At 38.6% G+C, this 22,985-nt stretch overlaps 1 protein-coding gene across 1 annotated transcript in view; it reads right to left on the bottom strand.

Moving 5' to 3' along the window:
• CLCN2 (chloride voltage-gated channel 2) overlaps nt 1-22,985 on the bottom strand; it is a 2,181,634-nt gene that overhangs the window by 1,963,767 nt on the left and 194,882 nt on the right.

Genomic DNA, 22,985 nt, shown 5'->3' with positions numbered 1-22,985 from the left:
TAAGAAAATAAATAAGCTTTCTTTTCAGTTACTGTGCAGTAGGAAAGGGTTATTTTTGATGATATGTAAACCCTTCTTATCCTCAATACTTAGATGAAACCATTCCAGTCCAGATAATGTACTCATTTGCAGAGGGGTTTCAAACAAGACAACTGCAGGTAGCTAGTAAACCTGGTTTAACACGAGCAATTTCTTACAAGAGATGCATGCAGAGAATAAAACTATATCAGCAGGTAAATCCAAACAGCATCAAATTAAACTATTAAGCAACTGGTGAGGGTTTAATATAATATAATATACTAGTAGTTGCAACAAAATAAATATAAACCAGTCAAATGTTTTGGTATGTTGACGTCTGTAAGAGGAATATAGTATTAGTAAGTGTTGACAATGACAAGGGAAATAAGGGATAAATGCAGTGCATGTCCCACATCAGGACGTTTAGAAAATTGCAGGAGGAAAATCAATCAGTTCCTCTGCTGTATTTGAACTCATTGGAAGGTGGAGAGACTTTTAATTTCAGAGGAGGAGGAAGAGAGCTAAAAATATCTGAATCCCATAAAAGGGATTTTTTTATAGTGAAAAGCCCAACAGAAAGTAATAGTAAAATAAACAATAGGGAATATTCCAGCTGTGTGGGAGATGGTAACTGCCTGGAAAGAGAAAGGGGAAGATAAACAGAGTTTAGTCCTTCATCAAAATTCAAAAAAAGAACTTTCAAACTCCACACAGACTTTGAACGGAAGTCAGATCTGAACCATGGAATCTGCATCAGACACCTTAATCTAGAACTCATAATGCAACCTAAGATTTCCCCTTTAATTACATTTTATATGACTCAAGTATGTGCATTTAACCTTTAGGATGCCATTTGTTTTTCTCTTTTATTTTGCTTTTCTATATTTTTTTGATTTCATCATCGCATCAGTGGGATGGTGCAAATTATGAAGGAAGAGGATTAGCATATTCTGATTATATTATTTGCACTATGACTGTTTCAATAGGCTTCCTTCCCCTTTTCAAACCACTGACCAGTGGTGGATGCTTTAGGATGGAAATGGCAGGCAGACACCCCTAAGTTAGCATTTCCAGTCAGTCATGATGCATCTTTCATGGACATGGGCCTCTCTCTGAGGGAATCAGGTGGGACTATATATGTCATAAGTTTATATATAAGGTCATAAAATCAGACACAAGACTAGGATCAGTTGTCACACACCACTCTCATGCTATATTTGCGCACTCTTTGGGCTTTGGTTTGGCCTTGAGGAATTTTCTCATATATCCATCATATTTAGAGGAATTGAAAAGAAAATACAAATCATTGCTTCAGCTAATTTTAAAGGCAAACAGACAATGGAGAGAACGTTTGTTAGGTCTCTGGCCCTAGTGTTACTAGAACTGTTTGATTTTTGGAGGTATAAAAGCCATTGGAGTACTGGAATTCTTATGAACCTATCAGCAAGGCACAGATCACCCCTAAGGAGTCTATATGATACTGAATATAGAGATACAGCCTACAGTCTTCCTTGGTCTTTTAAGCTGATCTTTTTAGTTAAGGACCTCTTAGGTCTTTATAATTACTTGATAAGCTTTGTAAAGTACATTCCAAAAGGATGGGTCTAATAAGTGTAGAATACAATGAAATGAGGGGGTCTATATCACTTTATCGAATGCACTTCTTACCGAACACTTCTTTGTCAAACTCTATTTAGCAAAATCTTATTCCGTTGAACAATTGTGTCAGCAAGTTTTTCCAAGGGGAAAAAACAGTTGGCCAACCCAACAACCACAACAAAAACAGCACTATTTAAAACCCACCCTGGTGGAAGGCTGCACCCCCCCACACCCCCTCTAACTAAACATACCAACTCCGAGATCACAGTACAGTGGGGAAAAGGGTAAATCCCTAATGATGGCCCACTGTTTTTTCCACCTGGGAAAAACTTCGCTGAAACGATCGTTCGATAGAATAAAATTTCGCTTAATACAGTCTGAAGAAGAGGTGTTCTGTAAGTAGTGCATTCTATAAACTGATAGGGACCCTAAATGAGGATCTCATTTAATCTAAATGAAATACGTTTTGCTATGAGCTGTACAATGTAAAAAGATTTTCTAACCACTATTACAATGTGAGGGAGCTATCCACCTAAGTACTCAAGCATCTCACTAATCTCTCATTTTGAATGATCATACTCGGTAAGAAATGACTACAACCAAAGCCCCAGACACTTCCTCCTCATAAACTTCAAATAACTGGCCTCTCTATTTTAGCTCATGAAGATTAAGTACAGACATACATGAAGAGCACAGACTAAAGGAAACCAGGAATTTTTGTTAAGGATAAGGCAAGCAGACTGTGCAGATACAAAGGATGTGCCATTCTTACAATGGACAGAAAGGTTCCAGTGTGAAACATTAAAAGATGGCAGAGAGATACAATGGAAACACCACCAGAACAGCTTATCTAGATTTGTAAATAATATTTAGGGGAGAAATACTGGTCTGGTCTTAGAATGGAGTATTGTCACTGTACTGAAAAACTGAAGCAGATGTTTGCAGGAACTAAAGGGACACATTTCCTTCCAGGAAGTACAGGAAATCTTACAGTATGTCCTAAGATTAGTACCCTAAACCAGATGTGTTGACTTATGAGATGTACCCTATGCCAGATGTGTTGGCCTATGAGATATATAGTTAGGCTTCACTAGTGACTAGGTGTGGTCAAATGATTTTTGAACTAGATTTGAAAATGTGAAGGAAAGATGCCACCATCTGTCCCACGTTTTGCCTATGCGAAATTGAAACTTATTTGACTGTAATAGTCTTATGCATAATATTAATCCCAACTTGTTCTGTGAAGTACCAAAGAGGAAAAAGCTATACATTTCCATAAATTTTAAAGAGCTTATGTTCTTTCTCATCTCTTTTTGTTCTATATTTGGATTACATATGAGTGTTATTCCTAAATCATTGACAAGCCTTTGATTTTACACATACACTCTTAATGCAATATCAAGGTTTTCCAACTAATGGGATTTTTAATACTCTAGTTACAGGTTATTCTTCCCAGGTTAAAGCATGAAGTGGGATACTTTTCAATGTTCTGGTAATATCACTGTTTTTTCATTTATCTTCTATTTTACACTACTATTGTGCAAATTCAGTACAATATATCACAGTATGACTATCTTCTTTAAAACAATTCATGTATAATGTACTTATCCTTGCTCTTGAGACACAGGTCATGAATGAAAAAAAGTGTGAGAAGGGTTAGATCACTTACCAGTTAACAAAACTAAATGAAATTCTGAAATGCTTCTGCAGATACAGTTGTTACATCTACCTGACTTGACCTGCTTTATAACTTTTTTGGATTTCTGTTCCCTAAAATGACATATAAGCAGGGCATCAGCAAGTGGGCACTATGTACACTATAACATACATGTAACAAATGAGTAGCAACAACAGTAAAAAGAAATGTTCGATATCTGTATGTTTTTTTTTCTTTTATGATGCAGGGTCAACTATTATGAATGCTGCAAGCAGATGCAGTGCCCTGTAAAAGAGGTGATGTACACCTAATCAATCAATCTGTGGACTTTCATTTCCTTGAGGTCCCACATGGCTATGAGAAAGAGTAGCAGCTTGAGGTGTACGATGGCATAAACAGATTAGCCATGGCAAGAGCAGCAGTATGACACTTTTTTATTTTTTAATCCTGGCCAGTAACCAGATATGGGAAGTGGATGTTTTACAGGTCAAATGGAGTACTTCTCTGTGGCTGGCAAGCAACTCTGTGCTTTTGTGAAAAAGCATTAATTTATTACAGTCAAACATCAGAGACTCACGTAGACAACAAAGTACCATAATCGTTGGGTAGTGGAGTGGTTTGTGAATCAAAATGGCTCAATACTGTCATTAGCTCATTATTCAGGCTTTGCAAAACTAATATGATTTGTAAGAAGTAAGTTGACAATTCAGAATATTGTGGCACTGTTTGTGTGACTCAGCATTAAAACAGATTACTATGGTCATTATTTTTCTCCAAAATCAGATGTCTGAGATGAATAAAGTCAGCAAGGTGGCTTCAACTGCTGGGTGAGAGGATGACTGTGGATGACTCTATAAAACTGACCTTTCTGTTACATGACTGATTTAAACAGTGTGAATTTGGAATACTTTACTGTGGCTATTATATGTTTTTTTGTAAAACAACTTGAAATACATTACTGTGACTATTATTTTTATAGTAAGATATAAGAGGAGTACCTGGTCAACAAAGTGGCTATGATTGCTAGGTAAGATGGCACCTGTACAATAAAATGACATTCTTCACATTTGCTCAACTTAAACAATAAAAAAACACCACTGGACTTTTGCAGAACTCTTTAAATAACCTTTATTCTGGCTTTGCAGGAATAATCTGTATTTGTGTGAAATAAGTTACAATACTTATCTGTGGCCACTCAGCGTTTGTGTGAAACAAAACTGAAATACTTAACTTTGCCATTATTAGTATTTTTAACCACAGTCACACATCAAAGGTATACATGATCAGCAAAAGTAGACATATTTGCTGGGTACGTGGAGTCTGTGGAAGCAAATGGGTGGCCTTGCTATCATCTTTTTAAGTTAAACAGTCATCATTCTGAATATGCATGATTAATGTGTATTTGTGTGAGGTAAGTGGAAATATTTACTGTGGTCATTTTTTTTGTACACAATGAAAGTAAAGGTCCCAAGGGAGAAGCTCAAAAGCAGGTTGTGGTTCAGGAAGGAGAGTGAACCTTAGCTTCTATCCCAAAGTTTTCATATTAAATCCCTTCAAATCTTCAAAATAGGTTTTCTTGAGTCAGTATTCATTTAAAGAAGGGTTACTTGGATTATAGCTCTTTTGTCTTACAGATCTCGTCAGACTACTAAATGTGTAAAGGAACTTACAGTTTTTCTGGATCTGACAAAGTCTATAAGGCAGAAGTACTATAATCCAAATGAAACTGTGAGGCAGATAGACAAGGTTCAAGCTCCTTCCTGAACCTGCTCTTGAGTGACTCCCTTTCTTTTACAAAATCAAACATCAAATGTGTAAACAGAAAGTTTCAGTAACTGATGGACATGGAGGCTTGTCCAGGAATAAAACTGATTTGTACCTATTGTTTTTATTGCTATTAAACAGTCATTAATCTGGCATGGTGGCATTAGTGTTATAAAATATCATGCAATTACTGAAATCACTGTAAACATATCACTGTTATGACTTATTCTTATATGCGACTTTGTGTTTGAGGGGTGATACTGCATATTTAAGAACAATTAGTTGGCCAGAACTTCTTTCATATTCCATAGTCAAAAATTAGTACAGTACATAATGAGTGGCTATCTCTGGTGGCCTAGGCAGGATGTATGTGAAAGCAAATGATAATTGGCATAATGGTACAGCACACAGCTGTTTCATTGCTCTTGATTCTCTGGTTGAGTTCTTGGCTGTAGTTCTTTCTGTGCGAATCCTGAATAGATTTATCCAGGTAATCTGGTTTTTCCAATCCTTGAAGACATGCCATGGGTGAACTGGTTTTCCACCAACTTACCTGTAGAAGACAGCAAACCAGGTGGGCACTGCTGGGCAGTGAGATGGGGGCATCATGTAGTCCTTTGCCAAGGTCTCCATTTCACATAAGGCCACTAATGACTGTAGAGGGAATGTTACCACTGATGTGGGTTAGGGAAGCAGTGCAAGATCTAAGCTGAGTATCTGTGAGTATTAGGCACAAAAAATTCCTACTCCCTAAATTACACTGAGTTTACTTAGTTATCAGTGTTGCAACAGTACCCATTAATTTCATTTACAGACATTTACAACCAGATTTTATAAGCTATTAACCACAATTTATAATGTATTCAGCTACGCAGGTTTTTAAATTTCCAGTTAGAAAGTGAAGGGACTTTTCTTTCACCTTATTTAAACAGTGGTACTTTTTATGTTTGGCAGTTTGTTCAAATGTGAATCTTTTTTGCTAAAAAATCATATTTTCTGCCAGTAGTGTAGTTTCATATGAAAAGTTATGAGCTGCCACTATTACTGGAAAAATAACAAAAAAAAAATAAATCTTAAGAGAAAACAGAGAAAAAAAATACTACGGAGAAATGTAGTACTATAGAAAACAGAAGACAGGCAGAGAAGGTTTAACGGTTGACAATACCTATGTCTGGGTGGCAAACTGGCACAGTGGTTAGTCTTGCTGCTTAACAGCGCTTGACTCTATAGTTTGGTTCTTAGCTGGGATGCCTTCTGTGCAGAGTTTCCACATGGTCACTGGAACAGTGTGGGTTTTTACTAGTTGCTCTGATTTCCTCCCAAATTCCAGAGATGCACCAAAGGTGTGCTGCCATTTCTCCAAACTGCCTATAAGGCTATGTAATGAGTGAGAATGAATGTGCGTATGTGTGCCCTGTGATGAATGGGTATCCTGTTCCTGATTGTCCCCTCTAACCTGTCTTTGGTGAATGTCTGGATAGGCTCCTGTTCCAGTGTAACCCTGAAATGGATTGAGCAGAGCCTCAAAGAATAAAACAATGAATATCTGTCTTTGTCCAGAATATCATCTAGTTAACATGACATGAAATGTCATTGGAGATAAAAGGTATGACTGTGGTCTTGGACACTTGAATTCAATTAGTGACTCAAACACTTGATGATGTAGTCAGGAAGGAAACACATGCCTATCTTCAGACAGGGAGCATGCTGGGCAGAGCTTTCGCTGAGTGCTGTTGGTGGCTGGAGCTCAGAAAAGTGAGATCACCAGGGAGGGCATGTGGAAGGGCTGAGATGGGATTCCCTAACAGCTGGAATCAGCTTGCCCCAAGGCCATTACTCATCAGCTACCCAGTCTAATACATGTGCCATTACACTGGCATGGATTAAGGCACAGGAAAAAGCCTCATAATGAAGCCACAGAGATACACGAAGATGGCTCCTCACTTATCCTGCCCACTCTGCAATGTTTAATGGTGTTGCTGCCATAACCTGTCATACAGTGAAGGCATCCACAAGGAGGGTATGAACAGTTACTCCACAGCAAGGGAGTCCTGCTTTTGTGGGTTACACCAGGGAGCCATCAAAGCACTGGAAGATACAGGGATGGGGATCATGTGAGCAGGCATTTGGGAACCATGAAGTAAGTGAGAGCGGAGGGGAAGCAAAAATAAAGACGAAAAAGAAAGGGAAAAACATATTTACAAGAGAATCGAGACAAAGACACAACAACTAAAGGCAAGACTTTCAGCACAAATTAGAACAGAAAAAGAACTATCTGAAGATAGAAAGTATGAAATTATAACAGGAACAGCAACAGAAGTGGGAAGGACCTGTAATAAAAGTATTATTATGCAGACAACTTTACACAGTAAAAAAGGATCATTATGCTAAACCCGTCTGTATGTGGCTATTATGGAATAAAATACGTACTACACACTGCATGATGATGACAAAAATATACACATACACCAAATTATTTAACATAAATAAGACAAAATATTAGTGTGATACAGTAGAAATAAGTGAATGCAGCGAACACGAACAGAATGGAAAGTTAAGTGGTTATGCAAATACATATAAAACTATTGTATATGCATTTGCCTTAGCCCACCCTACACACACACACACACACACACACACACACACACACACACACACACACACACACACACACACACACACACACACACACCATAAACATTATAGATAAAATACTTAATTTTGACTTTTTGTACTAGAAGACCAACACTAATAGAGGAGATAGATGTGACTGATTAGACAAGAATTACACAACTGTAAAACACAGCAGCAAGAAAATGGGAGACCTCAGTGCTGCTTCAGAGATACATAATATAAACAAGATAAACTTACAAATACTAGCAATGGGTTAAATGATTCAAATGTTCAGCTATGAAGAAGAAGGTGGTGAAAAAAGAAGCTGTGGATACAGCCTTGCAAGATTTTAACATTCAAGGGATATGAGGAAGGAAGGCAGACAAGTAAAACTCGCACAATACAAAATTAAAGACTAAAACTACACCATTTTACCTGCACAAATCTTTGTATATAATGAAAATGATACTATCCTGCAAAACAAACCAAGAACAGTGAAGGAAGTAGCAGCAACATGAAATAAATGTGTTGAGGCTGTCGGCCATACATTTAGTGAAATACAGATGCCAAGTAAAGGCACAATAAAAATGCAACTGACTCAAGAGACACTTGTTAGTGGTTTCTAACTGAAATACTGCTGGTATGGCAACTATTACTACTAACAGTAACTAGAAGTCTCACAATTATGAGGACAGAAAATCAAATGATCGCAACAGAATTACAGAAAAAAAAGCCATCTAAGCATTTATTTAAAATACTGTTGAAGGCAGCTCTTATATTAGCCTTAGGAATCCTGCTGTGCCAGAACATTTTATAGACAGGCATCAACACATTTATGTTCAAGTGTTATGCCACATTAATGAATTTTCTTTACTACACACATATTAAATCTTTAAAAACAACAGGTATTCTAGAGCAAAATGGAGGAGTAGATATTAATTATATGCAGATTAAATAGGGCTTGGGGCAAAGTTTACAACACAGGACAACAACCTAAATTTTCAAAGGACTCCCTCATAGTAAATGAACTGAGGACACCGCCTTTCCTCCTGACAGGATTAGTGACGTGAACAAACTGCAGATTCAGTAGAAGTCAGTCAGTGCCCCTCATCCCCCAATTAATAGTCAAAAGAGAGGACTGAATGCCCAAAAGCAGAACAAAATGAATGACGTTGCAGGAGGCAGTCAAACAAACTAAAGGCCAGAAAGCATGTCTGCTGCAATAGAAAGTGTATCTGAAGGCCATGAGATCCAATATGGAAATATGAAAAATGAGAAGCACCAGAAGAAGTTGTTGGTTAAGAGCCCAGCTAAGGTGTACACAGAAACTTGTACAACAGTTGGGTGTAGACAGAAACTTGTACAACAGTTGGGTGTAGACAGAAAGTTGTGCAACAGCTGAGTGTAGACAGAAACTTGTGCAACAGCTGAGTGTACACAGAAACTTGTGCAACAGCTGGGTGTACACAGAAACTTGTACAACAGCTGGGTGTACACAGAAACTTGTATAACAGTTGGGTGTACACAGAAACTTGTATAACAGTTGGGTGTACACATAAACTTGTACAACAGTTGGGTGTACACAGAAACTTGTACAACAGTTGGGTGTACACAGAAACTTGTACAACAGTGGATGTTTAACCTTGACAACTTGAAAAATATATTCTGAAAATGAAATTTCCAGATTATCAGAATTTTAAAAAGTATACATGAGTTGTTCATTCCAAAACGGGACAGTCACAAAACTACTTAGCTCATGTAGAAATGGAGTGCTCATGTAAGAAAATCCGTACAGTAGTCACAGGTACAGGAAGAGTACATCAGGTTTTAAACTGTATAACTGCCTTTGCTTAATACAGGTAGATTAAAAGGTGTTACATGGACAAAATAAAGTTAAACATACTGCAATATTATTCACAGAACTACTGCCCTTTTTGCAAAGGAGACACAGCCTCTATAGCCCTACTGAGAGGAGTCTGTGCAAGTCTGGACTGATCCATGGACAGGCATAGTCTTTGAGCAGGCCACTTTCTGGCAGAGAACCTAAGTGTGACAACATTCAGAACCCACTGATCCATGGTGACTGCTCTCCTGGAAACATCCCAACACCATGTACTGCCCTACACTGTAGGCAAGACTATAAACAATGGCCAAGTGAAGTAAAACTCTTGGGTAGTGGTGGTGGAGGAGGGTTGAGCCTAAAAAGATAGAGGTGTTTACAGTAGTAATAGTAGTAGTTGTAGTAGGAGGTCACAAAAAGGATTCATATGGTCCTCATCAGTGTAGATGGTCTATTTTGTCTTCAACAGATTATCCTGTAAGGGTTGTCTAAATAATTCTACCTCAATGAATCAGGCTTCTAGAACTGACCATTTGAGCTCATCCTTAAAAACAGGCTATGTACGTATAGGAACATGTCTAATCATGTAATCATGCCGACACCTGAGGTCTTGGTCATAAAATCAGTACAGTCAAAACTGTAATAGGCTGCACGAAAACTCACAAAAAATGGAGTACTGACCATATCATTCTCCAACCCTGGCTCAAGGAGGGAATATTCCAGTCTTTGATGCAGAAGGAAGGACTGCAGTCTGAACAGGCTATTTGAACAGCAAAGATGTCAAACCCCCAACACAGCAGAAAAATGGACAATTACTACCACTGTCCAAGGTTTTAGATTTCTTGCCACAAGGAAAGAATGCAAAATATTGTAACCTCTGGCCTGGGTCCTATGCTAGAATTAAAGATCACAAAGGAGGCAGCACTAGAACTGCTGGTCAGAGTCTTGGTCCAATCAGTAGGGTGTTTGTAGAAAGTGTTCACTTTCTGGAGGCATGGCAGAAGGAACTGGATGCTTCTAGGATGCATGTGAATGCTTATAGCCCAAGGCTTTTCTTCCTTCTTTTTTCCCAGATGCTTATTAAGATGTTTTGGGGAAAATGGATTAGGTTTGAACAATGAATAAATATAATAAATGCCTAATATTTGCCTTTTAAAATTAATTCTCATTCTAATTCTCTCTAATAACAGTTAGTTAACTACTATCTTAGTAAATAATATCTATATATATATATATATATATATATATATATATATATATATATACACATATATATATTTTTTTTTAAAACATATATATACTACTACACTACAGCACTTCTCACTGGAAACCATTCCAGCAGTCCAACTCGTGTAATGTCAACAGTCAAGTCCTACAATAATACTAATATCCACAAAAATAATAACCCAACAAATTTGCAATAAAGTAAAAAAATGACTTAATATTGACTTAATAAAACAACAATTCTGAATAAGTTAGACCCAAACAAAAAACAAATGGAAATAACTGTGGGCCAAGCTGTGATGTCCCCACAAATTATCACATTAATAACAACGCTTAAGCAAGTACAATAAGTCGTGTTGGGCACCGGGTTGATAGAAACCTGACTGAACCTGACCACCACGTTGTCTCCGCTCGCTTGTAAGGAAATTTTTTATGCCCACTTCTTAGAATTATAAGTATCCATCCAGGGACAAGGAGGTCATAACATCCCTGTATTCTTCCTTTCCTTTATTGAGTATTGCAGTTTACGCCCCCTGCGCATGTGCCTCAGCAAAAAATGTGCCTCAAAAAAAAAAGAAACAGCAAGTTCAAAGGACAAAAAAAAGGTGGGACTAAGTTCACGTTAAAGTTATTCAAACAGACTAAAAAGCTTCTGGCTCTATAAATTGTCTCATTGGCTTGCTTTAATCACTGGCTGCTATCCTGCCTTAAGAAAGATCCTCCTTCCTCAGAAACCTCTACCTCACATGGCTTGAACACTACAAAGACACTACAAACACTCACTACAAAGACCACAGCCTTCACTGCAACATGTTCAGTTCACAAAACCTTCAACTTCTGTAAAACTCAACTCATCTTCCAAAAAAAAAAAGTTCAGCAACAAGAAAACTGGATGGATAGCCAAGAATGCTGGATGGATAGCCAGCATGTAATCCCTGGGTCCATAGCAGAGCTCAAATCAGATGAAACTCCTTTCCCAGCTGGATCTAGCTGGATGCCTAAGATTCAGAGTCTACTACCCGCTAAAGAGGGCATGTTTAACTGAGATTCCAATTAAGCAATTATATTCAGTAGCCATATTAAGTATATTCATTTACACACACACACACACACACACACACACACACACACACACACACACACACACACACACACACACACACACACACACACAACAGTAATCACACCTCACCTCTAATAGGCAACCCAGGTGTCTCAAAGAACCCCACTCTCTGAATAAAATTGTCTGAAAGATGGATTCCAGGTTAATCCATACCAAAAGATTGTTTCAGAGCTTCAGCTATGTACAAAACTTTCTCCTAAAAAAAACTCATCATTGATTTTGCCTGCCTCGTAATTATAACTGTAAAAAAATGTTTTTTTAAGTATATTCTGTACCCTGTCTTCTCACTGTTCGAGGTGTAATCTCTGCCATTATATGGAGTACATAATTTATAGCTCAAAGTGTAGAGAGGATTATTTATTTATTATATATTTATTTATTTTTTGGAAAACATCTTTAAAACTGTTAAATTGATTACACACCCAGAAAAACAAAAAGTTATTGTGATTATGTAAACCACAGACTCCTGCAAGAAAACACATTAGCACAGCACTCTATGCTTATGTCAGATGAGATGAATCATACAATTCCAAAAGAAAAAGAAAGAAAAGTAGCTAATAAGAAGGTTATTTGCAAGGTTACATGGCAGTTTATATTTGAAATAAGCAGAGATATTAAAAGCTTTTTTTTTTTTAATTATAAAAAAAAAAGTCTTCCAAAAAACATACAACTTTTTAGTATGGAACCATACATACCTCTCAAACCTTAGATAAGAATCTGAACAAAAATAAAAAAAAAAACATAACACCCAAAAATAGTTATGCATTACATACACCATTGAAACAACTGTAGCTTAGAAACATTATACATCACTTATATAATTTCCATCCCATTATTGTCAGTTAAACATTATATGGCTCATTCAGTCCTGCTAGTAAAAAAAATAATAATAAAACACATGCATCAAACATCCTGCAGTCCATCAACTACCTGCAACCAGAGCTTTTCACTGAAACTAGGGCTGTTTGTTTCCCAGAATGACAGCTCTCCTAATAATTAAGTCTGGTATACAATCTATTGATATCTGTATACTACCTGGAAAATTAAATTATGGCATGTAAATTGAAAGTACACTTTGTTTTGTAAAAACTTATTATATTTTAGCCCACTTACTATTTTTTTTCAGTAACATCCCAATATTCATTTCAATCTACCACTGCTTAGAACCCACCAATGGTTGAAAATCCATACAGTTAAGAGGTATGAGTTCATGTTCAATACAACACTCTCCCTGTCAGGAAAGCCGCATTTAATGAAAGTGTAGTGTACTCTTAATGTATGATATATTTGTAACTGTGTTTGTGTTCATAGGTAGACTGATCAAAACAAAACTAGAAGGGTGCTTTGGCATGCACACACCACCATTTAGCGCTGCAGGTCATGGGAGCTCAAAAACAAAAAAAAACAAAGTGTTTTGGGGCATGCATACATCGCATGTTGTTAGAGGAGGTTGAGGCGTGCATGGAAGAGCTGGGCTATATGCAAGCGCCCCCGGGGGGGCACATGTCTACCATAGGATAATCCAATGAGATCTTTACAAGTCTCAGAGTTTTGCTAAAGGAACAGTTACCCATAGTGGAATCTATAAGATGTAAGGAATTACATCCCTTATTTGTCACTGGATACTTTGGATCTTCATAGGATCCTGACTAGGAGAGATTTCCTGTTCACCACCACCTGCTCTAGAAGGGTGAAGGGAGAAGGTTGTGCACAATCATCTTATGCAGTGATACTGGTGCTAGGAAGCACACCTGTCAGAAGCAGTGTATGGGGACATCTAAGGCCTGCACTGGGTCTAGTGCTGTCATCAGGCCACATTCTTCAATTATGTGTTCTAGCACCCAGAAGGTCAGACATCAAACATCTGTCATATGTCCATGCCTTAATCCATGGACCCTGACATAGGAAGACCTACTGGATCTCTTCAGTCTTCAGACTCTGCTTGGCTTGGTGAGAGGGTGGAGGGGTGATCCTGGGTGAAAAGTCTTCAACCTTAAGTCCCAATCACCTATGGTGAGGAAAGTCACAAGATCACTCTGTAGGATTAGACCAAATGTGAGCTTTCTCCTGACAATCAAAAATGGATGGGTAGCTCCCAAACCCTAGGATGCACCCACTTTGGCAACAGTAGGGAGTGGGGCTATTCCAGGCCCATTACCATCCACTGGAGCAGAGGGTGTACAAGTTCAGTCCTCACATCTGAGAATGAATTCACATGTGAGGGCAGGAAGGCTTTTTAGTAAATGATTTTCAGGCCCCCTTGGCAGTGTTCTGACACAGACCAAGGGCTGTATGCGGACCCTTCTGCTGACTTCCATGCAAACAGCCTTCAACTGTTATCATCCTTCTGGCAATAAGGCAGGAAAAGGTTTGCTTCCTCAGACATCTGCATGTGGCAGGGGTGAAACACAGGCATAAATGGCAGTACATGACTTTGTACCTCAGTGTCAGGTAACAGGGTGCCATCCACAATGACATTTTCAAGATCTAACTTAAAGTACTGAATACGGTTGTTTTTCACAAATGTTAATCAAATCTGAGATTAGAAAAGTGTAAGTGGCAAAAAGGAAATGGAAGGCTCAGGCAGCAGTACAACAAAGATGGGGTTAATGGTACAACCACCCTGAGTGTAAACTGTTAGTGGGTGCTTTTCTACATACTTCGAGGAACAGTGCAGAAGGGACAAACTCAATTAAAACAAACTACCTACGGCCCAAAATGAAACCAAACTGCTTAAATAAAAGTAACTTTTTATTATAAAAATAAATTAAAACGTGTTTAATCAGATAAGCGCTTTCGTCCATTCAGTATAGACTTCCTCAGACAAAACTATAAAGCATTAGAACACCTAAAACTCCTTTGAAGGCCATCCACTGGCTACAGCTGACACACCCCCACAATTTCCTTACACATAATAAAGCAAAATTGTCACTTTTCACCACAGTAAAACTGCATTTTAACATTAGTCAAAAAGCGTTTTACTATAACTATGCTTTCCTTTTCCACTCTTCTATAATAAAAACGAAAGGCAGTTCAGAGGTGTTTTTTTTTTCTCCTCTTCAACTGCAGAACTGAGGGGAGCATGTACCAAAGTACCAAATGGCTTTCTGATACTTGCTGAAGCCTTTTTTTTTTTTTTTTTTGTCTTCAGGCAAAAAGCTGAGGGTAGGGGTGGACTGGCTGCTGTAGAAACCAATGCACCAATCAGATTTTCTATAACCATCGAAGTCCTTTTTTTTTGGTTCTTTTGCTTTTCACTTGCAAGGTGGTAGGGCAACATTTTGGAGGCTAGCACAAGGCACTGGGTGAGCCAGTAATGGCTCTGGGTTCAGGAGTGAGATCTTCTCTACTCATGTGACATGGGTATGATATTACTGAGTGTCACTGTAGGTTTGCGTGACTTTTAGCATGGAAGTTTACAACATAAAAAAATGCTGCACTGGAATGCAAGAGACGATCAAGACAAACAGACTCACCAAGGAGGATATCCAATTTTAATTTGTGAACCACATTATACTAAATGAAATCTGCTTTGTTTTTGTATAAAAAAAGTCAATAAAAAGTTATATTCATAAAAGTAAAGGACCTGGCACATTAAAAAACAATTGCGCATACTCAGATATCCAGAGTGAAGCTATAACAAAATGATCAAGGGCACTGTTGTCTGTTTTAAACTATAATTATGGCATATTCCAATCAACATCTACTGCACTACACCCTCAGATATCAATGACACTGTTACAGGAACAAACCTACAAGAAAGGATGAAAGGAGAGAGAGAAAGGGGAAGGGTCAGTCTTGGAAGAATTGTTACCTTCTAAAATGCAGACTAGCATACGTACTGCAACACTATCAACTCAATTGGGAAAGCCGGCATTGAAAATGACACAGTTTTAGGCACCAACAGAATGCATGCCAGAGAAGATATCACACAGGGCTGACAGACTGACAAGAAGTATGTGTGCATTTGATGGGGGGAGGGGGGTGCAAATTAAGATTTGTCCAACAAAAATAATTCAATCACAAGTGTTTGTGTCCATATGCAAGTGCAAATCCACAAATATGCACATAAACAAACAAAATATAAATGTAAAACATGATAAAATATATCCTTCACGTTAACTAGTATCAGTATCTGGAGTTTAGCCTGAAAGGTGAAACACTGATTTCAACCCCACCCCCACCCGCCAGCAAGCAATGGAGGAAATAACACAGGCAAAAAGGAGAGACAGAAAATATTTCTATTTATAATTACAGCCGGCAGGATTCGGCCAGACATTTAGGCAGTAGCAGTTTGGACCTCCCTGATCATACACTCTTGATTCACTGAGGCCTGAAATTAGCTGATGTGATGCAGAACGAATCAATAGAACGGAAACAATTAAAAATATATACTGCAGTAGGTAGGGTGTCTTGTGCTAAAAAAAAAAAAACAGTCACTGGAATCAGCTTTGTGACTAAAAAATCATATTCACTGGCAAATAAAGATCAGAAAAGAACTGCAGTTTTATCAATCAAATCAATCAATAGTCCAACATGAATTGCAGGCAGGTATTTTTTTCCAGTAAAGCAATGTTTTACACTTAGATGCACTACTACTTCCCAAACAGAAGTCTGGCAGGGAAGCTGGCAAAATAAAATAACACTTGCAAAGACCCTTAGACAGCAGAGTAACTCTCTGCTCAAGTCCAGCAACAGGGAACATCAAAACAGATTCATCTTGTAGCCGGGAAGTAGTAAGTCCCACCGGGCTTCTACTCTAAAGGGTCAGGGCCCATCCCTCATAGGGATACCGGATAATTGATGAAGAATAAACAATAAAACATGAACAAATGCAAATAAAACTTAGTAAGGAATATTTTAGAAGACTAAATATTAATACTGAAAACAGCAGTGACATCTAGGAACAAAGTCCAAGCTATAAACCCCATTTGCTCTTCCTGTCCTAATTGTTTGTTTTACAAGTAATCTTTGTGGACCTAGTGCAATTGTCTTTGGATCTTCCTGTCCTAACTTACAGTTTTGGAGAGACCGACTGGCCCCAAAAGGTGCTGGATTGGTTGGACAGGAAAACAAGAAAGATGGTTCATGCTCAGTCAGTGTATACCAAGACTATATACTCCCTGTTCTGAAAGAATCATGGGTCTCCTTGAAGTTGAAATTGATTACATATATCTGCCTTTGTAGGACTGCATACACATCTGTTGACCTTACTAAACCCAACATAGTGAGTGTTTTAAACATGAGGAGAATAAGTCTAAGAAGGTTTCCCTGCTTAGCTTAGCAGAAACACATCTGTGTCAAGCGGGAATGGAAATCATACCTGAAGTAGACAGAAATCAGACAGCAACTGAATGTACCAAAAAACAAAATAATATAAGGTGAAGGATCAGATGAGAAGGCAAGAAATATGGAAAATGTATAAATGTAGTGGATATAAAAAGTGGACACACCCCTGTTAAAATGCCAGGTTTTTGTGCTGTAAAAAATGGGACCACAATAAATCATTTCAAAACTTTTCACACCTTTAATGTGACCTATAACCCGTACAATTCAGTTGAAAAAAAATCTGTTAGGGGAAAAAATATAAAAAATAAAAAACGTACTATAAGCTGGTTGCATAAGTATGCACACCCTTAAATTAATACTTTGTTGTGTGTGCACACCCTTAAACTAATACTTTGTTGCAGCACCTTTTGATTTAATTACAGCATTCAGTCTTCTTGGGTAGGAGTCTGTCAGCATGGCACATCTTGAGTTGGTAATATTTGCCTATTCTTCCTTGCAAAAGCACTCCAAATCTGTCAGATTGCGAGGGCATCTCTTGTGCACAGCCCTCTTCAGGTCACCCCACAGATTTTCTATTGGATTTAGGACTGGGCTATGGCTGGGCTATTCCAAAACTTTAATTTTCTTCTGGTGAAGCCATTCTTTTGTTGATCTGGATGTATGCTTGGGGTCATTGTCATGTTGAAAGGTGAAATTCCTCTTTATCTTCAGCTTTCTAGCAGATGTCTGAAGGTTTTGAGCCAAGAGTGACTGGTATTTGGAACTGCTCATAATTCCCTCCACCTTGACTAAAGCCCCAGTTCCAGCTGAAGAAAAGCAACCCCAAAGCATGATACTGCCACGTGCTTCACTGTGGAGATAGTATTCTTTTGGTGATGCAAAGTGTTGTTTTTTGCACCGAATGTACCTTTTGGAATTGTGGCCAAAAAGTTCAACCTTGATCTTATCAGACCATAACACATTTTGCCACATGCTTTTGGGAGACGATGTATTGTTTTGCAAATTTTACCCGGGCCTGGATGTTTTTGTGTGTAAGAAAAGACTTCCATCTTGCAACCTCACCCCATAGTCCATACACATGGAGAATATGGGAGATTGTTGTCACATGTAGTACACAACCAGTGTTGCTGTAGGTTTCTTGGCAGCCTCCTTGTCCAGTTTTTGTCTAGTCTTTTTATCAATTTTGGAGGGATGTCCAGTTCTTTGCAATGTCACTGTTGTCCAATACTTTCTCCACTTTCTGATGACTGTCTTCACTGTGTTCTATGGTATATCCAATGCTGTGGACATTGTTTTGTACCCTTCTCTTGTTACCTTTCAACAATGAAATACCTTTGATGCTTTGTAAGCTCTCTGCAAACCATGGCTTTTGCTGTAGCAGGCAACTGAGTAAATGTCAGGAAAATCCTACTAGGACGGCTAAACTTTATTTGGGGTTAATCAGAGTCTGTTTAATTGATGGCAGGTGTGTACCCAAGAAGAAGGAATGCTGTAATTAAATCAAAAGGTGCTCCAACAAAGTATTAGTCTAAGGGTGTGCACACTTATACAACCAGCTTAGTGTACGTTTTCTATTTTTTATATATTTTTTTCCTCTAAGATTTGTTTGTTTTTCAACTGAATTGTACTGGTTATAGGTCACATATTGAAGGTGGGAAAAGTTTTGAAATGATTTACTGAGGTCTCATTTTTTATATCACAAAAACCTGCCACTTTAACAGGGGTGTGTACACTTTTTATATCCACTGTAGTTACAAGTATAGGAAACTCTTGGAACAACCTCATGTTGATCAGGACCAAATGCAGGAATGGTTAAGTAGAGGTGAATTTAAACCAAAAGATGAAAGATTAATATTAATGGCCCAAGATAGTGGACTACACACATGGTGATTTAGAAAGTCCATTGAACATGTGGGAGAAACAGACAAATGTAGGTTTTGTAAAACAAAATTGGAAACAATTGCAAATTTTGTTGCTGGTTGTGTTGTACTAATGACAAAAGAGTTGTATACTCAAAGACATAATAATGTGGCAAGACTGTTGCACTGGGGATTGTGCAAACATAATATTTAAGTAACTGAAAAGCACTAGAAACATGAGCCACAAAGCATTACAGGAAATGACGAAGTTTATATCACATCAGATCACCCACTACCAAATGTTCAAAATACTGATGTGAGAAAACCAGATATAGTAGTCCACAAAAAGAAGATAAAAGTAGCACTGATCATTGAAATTGCTACACCTAGTGACTTCAGTGTCTTACATACAGAGAGACACAAAATCATAAAACACCAAGATTTGCAAGCAGAAATAAAGTAATGTGGAAGAAGGATACCCAGACTGTTCCAATAGTAGTAGGAGCAATGGGCCTTATCAAAAAGAATTTATAGTCGTACTTAGATATGTTACAGATACATGTAACTCCATATGAACTGCAGAAGTAGTTATTAATGGGCACACTCTGGGTGCTGAGAACAGCACTTCTGGCTAACAAAGATTCAAATAATACTAATTTCATGAACTTTAATCATACTTTGATTTAGGAATGGGGGTCCATTCCAGTCATGGTATTAGAAACCCAAAAGACTTGGAGAAATTAAAAAAGAAGGCTACCCTCTGGATTTTTTTTCCATCTGGTCTATGTAACTCCAACTACAGTCTTCATTTACCCTCCAAAGACCCAAATGTCATGAATTTCCTTTGCACCAACATCCATCCATCCACACTTATGAGTGACAGCCAACACCTATAGCAACAATGTGAACAATCATGATCATCCATGGAGTTTACTAGATAAGTTGAAAAAACAGAAGACTGCCAAACCTTTCTACCATATCAAACAGACACACACACCCATAAACTATTTAGAAGGGTCTACGTCACTTTACTGGATTAACATATGACCAAAACTGAAAAGAACAAGACAACAACATCAGGACTGCAGAACAACAAATGTTCACAAAAGTGAAACTTACAAGATTAAAACAAACACATTCAGTCCTTTACAAGAGAAATACACATCTGTCCTTTTAAATGACACTGCCATTAACAGCATTTTCTACAGCAAACATCGAGCACTTTCCAGTAACAACCGTTCCAGTGAAATGATGAACATAATCTGTTTAGCTTCACAACAAACTTTTTCTATGTTTTTGCAGGGGTTCTGCACCCCTCACACCCTCAGCAAATTATATATACCAATTCTGAGATCACACTACAGGGGGGAAAGGGGTGAATTTCCCGATCCTCACTGTACTGCGATCTCCATTCAAAAACTAACAGGTTCCAAAAAAAATAAATAAATAAAACATTTACGTATAACATACGCAGCTGGTTTTTCGATATCTTGAGTTTCGGGTTTGTGAACGTTCATTGTTGTGCTTTTTCGGTGTTGCCATCTCTGTTTTCAATTTCGGTAATATGTTAATTTGTCAAACTGAAGTAGGCCCGTTTAGAAGTCATCAATTTTCATACCACATCTTTAGAATATGGGAGGAAACTGCAGTACCCTGACTAAAGCCACAAAATCACAAGAAGGACATGCAGATTCTACACAGAAGACTTCCTGGCTAACAACCGAACCAGAGAACCTCTTGCTGCAAGGTGACAATGCTAGCCACTGCAGCAACATGCCAACCATTCACTAAGGTACTGTGTTTTAAATATCCCTGTGTGCATCCGTCCCTTACTGCTCCTAACATCCTTGTTTGTTTCTGGACTGTTGGTACTAGACGAGAAGTCACTGCTGCTGTGCCTTTGGCATAGTCCTTGTTCTTTATTTTAATTTTTTACTTACTGAAAATAACACTTTATGCTACACATATCTGGTTGCTGAAAGAGTTGTATTTATATGTGCTAAGGTTTAACCTGAGAAAATTTGAGAAACACCAACAATTTGTGGATAGGAGTTGCATTATCAATGCAGGTGTAAAAAGAAGACATGTCGCTTCTCTGGTACAGAGGGGCATAGCTCTGAGTGCACTCAATGAAACTGAGGTTTCATTAGTGAACCCATATGGGGTTGAATGTTGACAGTGGCTCACAGTTCCCAAAGACAGAGCTGCAGCAGGTCTTGTTGTTGCACAACTGCAGCCAGCTATCATGGTAGTGCTCCAGTCCTACCAAGCAGTGTAATGCACTGTAACTGAGCCAACTGTCATGGCAGTGTTCTAGTCTTCCCAAGCATTAAAATACACTAGCTGAGCATCTGCTATGATGGTGCTCCTGTCTTCCCAAGCAGTGAAATACACCGGAGCTGTGAAGAGTCCGACTGTCATGGTAGTGCTTCAGTCCGCCAAGCAATGAAATACACCATAATTGTGCTTTCTGTTGACTGTCATGGTACTGCTCCAGTCCTCCCAAGCAGTGTAATACACCATAACTTAGCCAACTGTCATGGCAGTGCTCTAGTCCTCTCAAGCAGTAAAACAAACTATAACTGAGCCAGCTGTCATGATAGTGCTCCAGTCCTCCCAAGCAGTGAAATACGCTGTAATTCTGCAGAGTCCAACTGTTGTGGTAGTGCTCCAATCCTCCCAAGCAGTGAAATACACTGTAACTGTGTTGACTGCCCTGGTACTGCTCCAGTCCTCAGAAGCAGTGTAATACACTCTGAGCCAAATGTCATGGTAGTGCTCCAGTCCTCCCAAGCAGTGTAATACACTCTAACTTAGTCAACTGTCTCGGTAGTGGTCCAGTCCTCTGAAGTATTGAAATACAGTGTAAGTGTGCCAGCTGTCATAGTAGTGCTCCAGTCCTCCAAAGCATTAAAATACACAGTAAATGAACCAGCTGTCATGCTGGTGCTCTAGTCCTCCCAATCTTTGAAATATACTATAAATGAGCCAGCTGTCATGGTAGTGCTCTAATCCTACCATGCAGTGAAATACTCTGTAACTGAGCCAGCTGTCTTGGTGGTGCCCCAGTTCTCCCAAGCAGTGAAATGCACTATAATTGAGCCAACTGTCATAGTAGTGCTTCAGTCCTCCCAAGCATTAAAATACACTGTAAAATGAGCCACCTGTCATGGTGGCGCTCCAGTCCTCCCAAGCAGTGAAATACACTGTAACTTAGTCAGCTATCATGGTAGTTCTCCAGTCCTCCCAAGCAGTGTAATACACTGTAATTTAGCCACCTGTCATGATAGTGCTCCAGTCCTCCCAAGCAGTAAAACACACTATAACTGAGACAGCTGTCATGGTAGTGCTCCAGTCCTCCCAAGAAATGAAATGCACTGGAAATGAGTCACTTGTTCTATAGCAGTGAAATACATTGTAACTTAAGTCAGCCCTGTGGAAGCATGCTAACAGAGCCAGTATTGTAAGTACTGCTTTGGAAGCATGCAATCTGTTCAGCCACAAAGCCAAGAGGGCTTAAACATAAAAGCCCTAGGCACATGCCTCAGGATGATGGCCCTCAGGTGACAAGCTGCACCCCATCTATGATATGAACAGATAGCCAGTAACATACAATAACATACAGGACTGAAAGAGGCAATCAGCTGGCATGGAGGGACAGCAGGAAATCTGGTGAAATTAGCAAAAGAAAAACAAGAGTATGTGGAAGTTGTGCAGTCTTTCAGAAAAATCAGTGCTTGGAAGCCTCAAGGAAAAATTCTGCTTTTTTCACTCCTGAAAAGAAAAGACAACACAAAAGTAGTGTTTCTCATTTAATTTGCATCAGAGACAAGGAAAAACCTTTACTATCCCAAAATGGCAGGGATCTTCCAGCAAGTGTGTGTGTGTGTGTGTGTGTGTGTGTGTGTGTGTGTGTGTGTGTGTGTGTGTGTGTGTGTGTGTGTGTGTGTGTGTGTGTGTCTGCATGCAAGCACACATCTGCTGGGAAGCACAGTATAC

This window comes from Protopterus annectens, chromosome 4.part1 (genome assembly GCF_019279795.1).
Source record: "Protopterus annectens isolate FY-2018-M chromosome 4.part1, PAN1.0, whole genome shotgun sequence".
Lineage (NCBI taxonomy): Eukaryota > Metazoa > Chordata > Ceratodontiformes > Protopteridae > Protopterus > Protopterus annectens.
The sequence above is the reverse complement of the archived record's forward strand: the minus strand, read 5'-3'. Positions and strand labels throughout refer to the sequence as shown.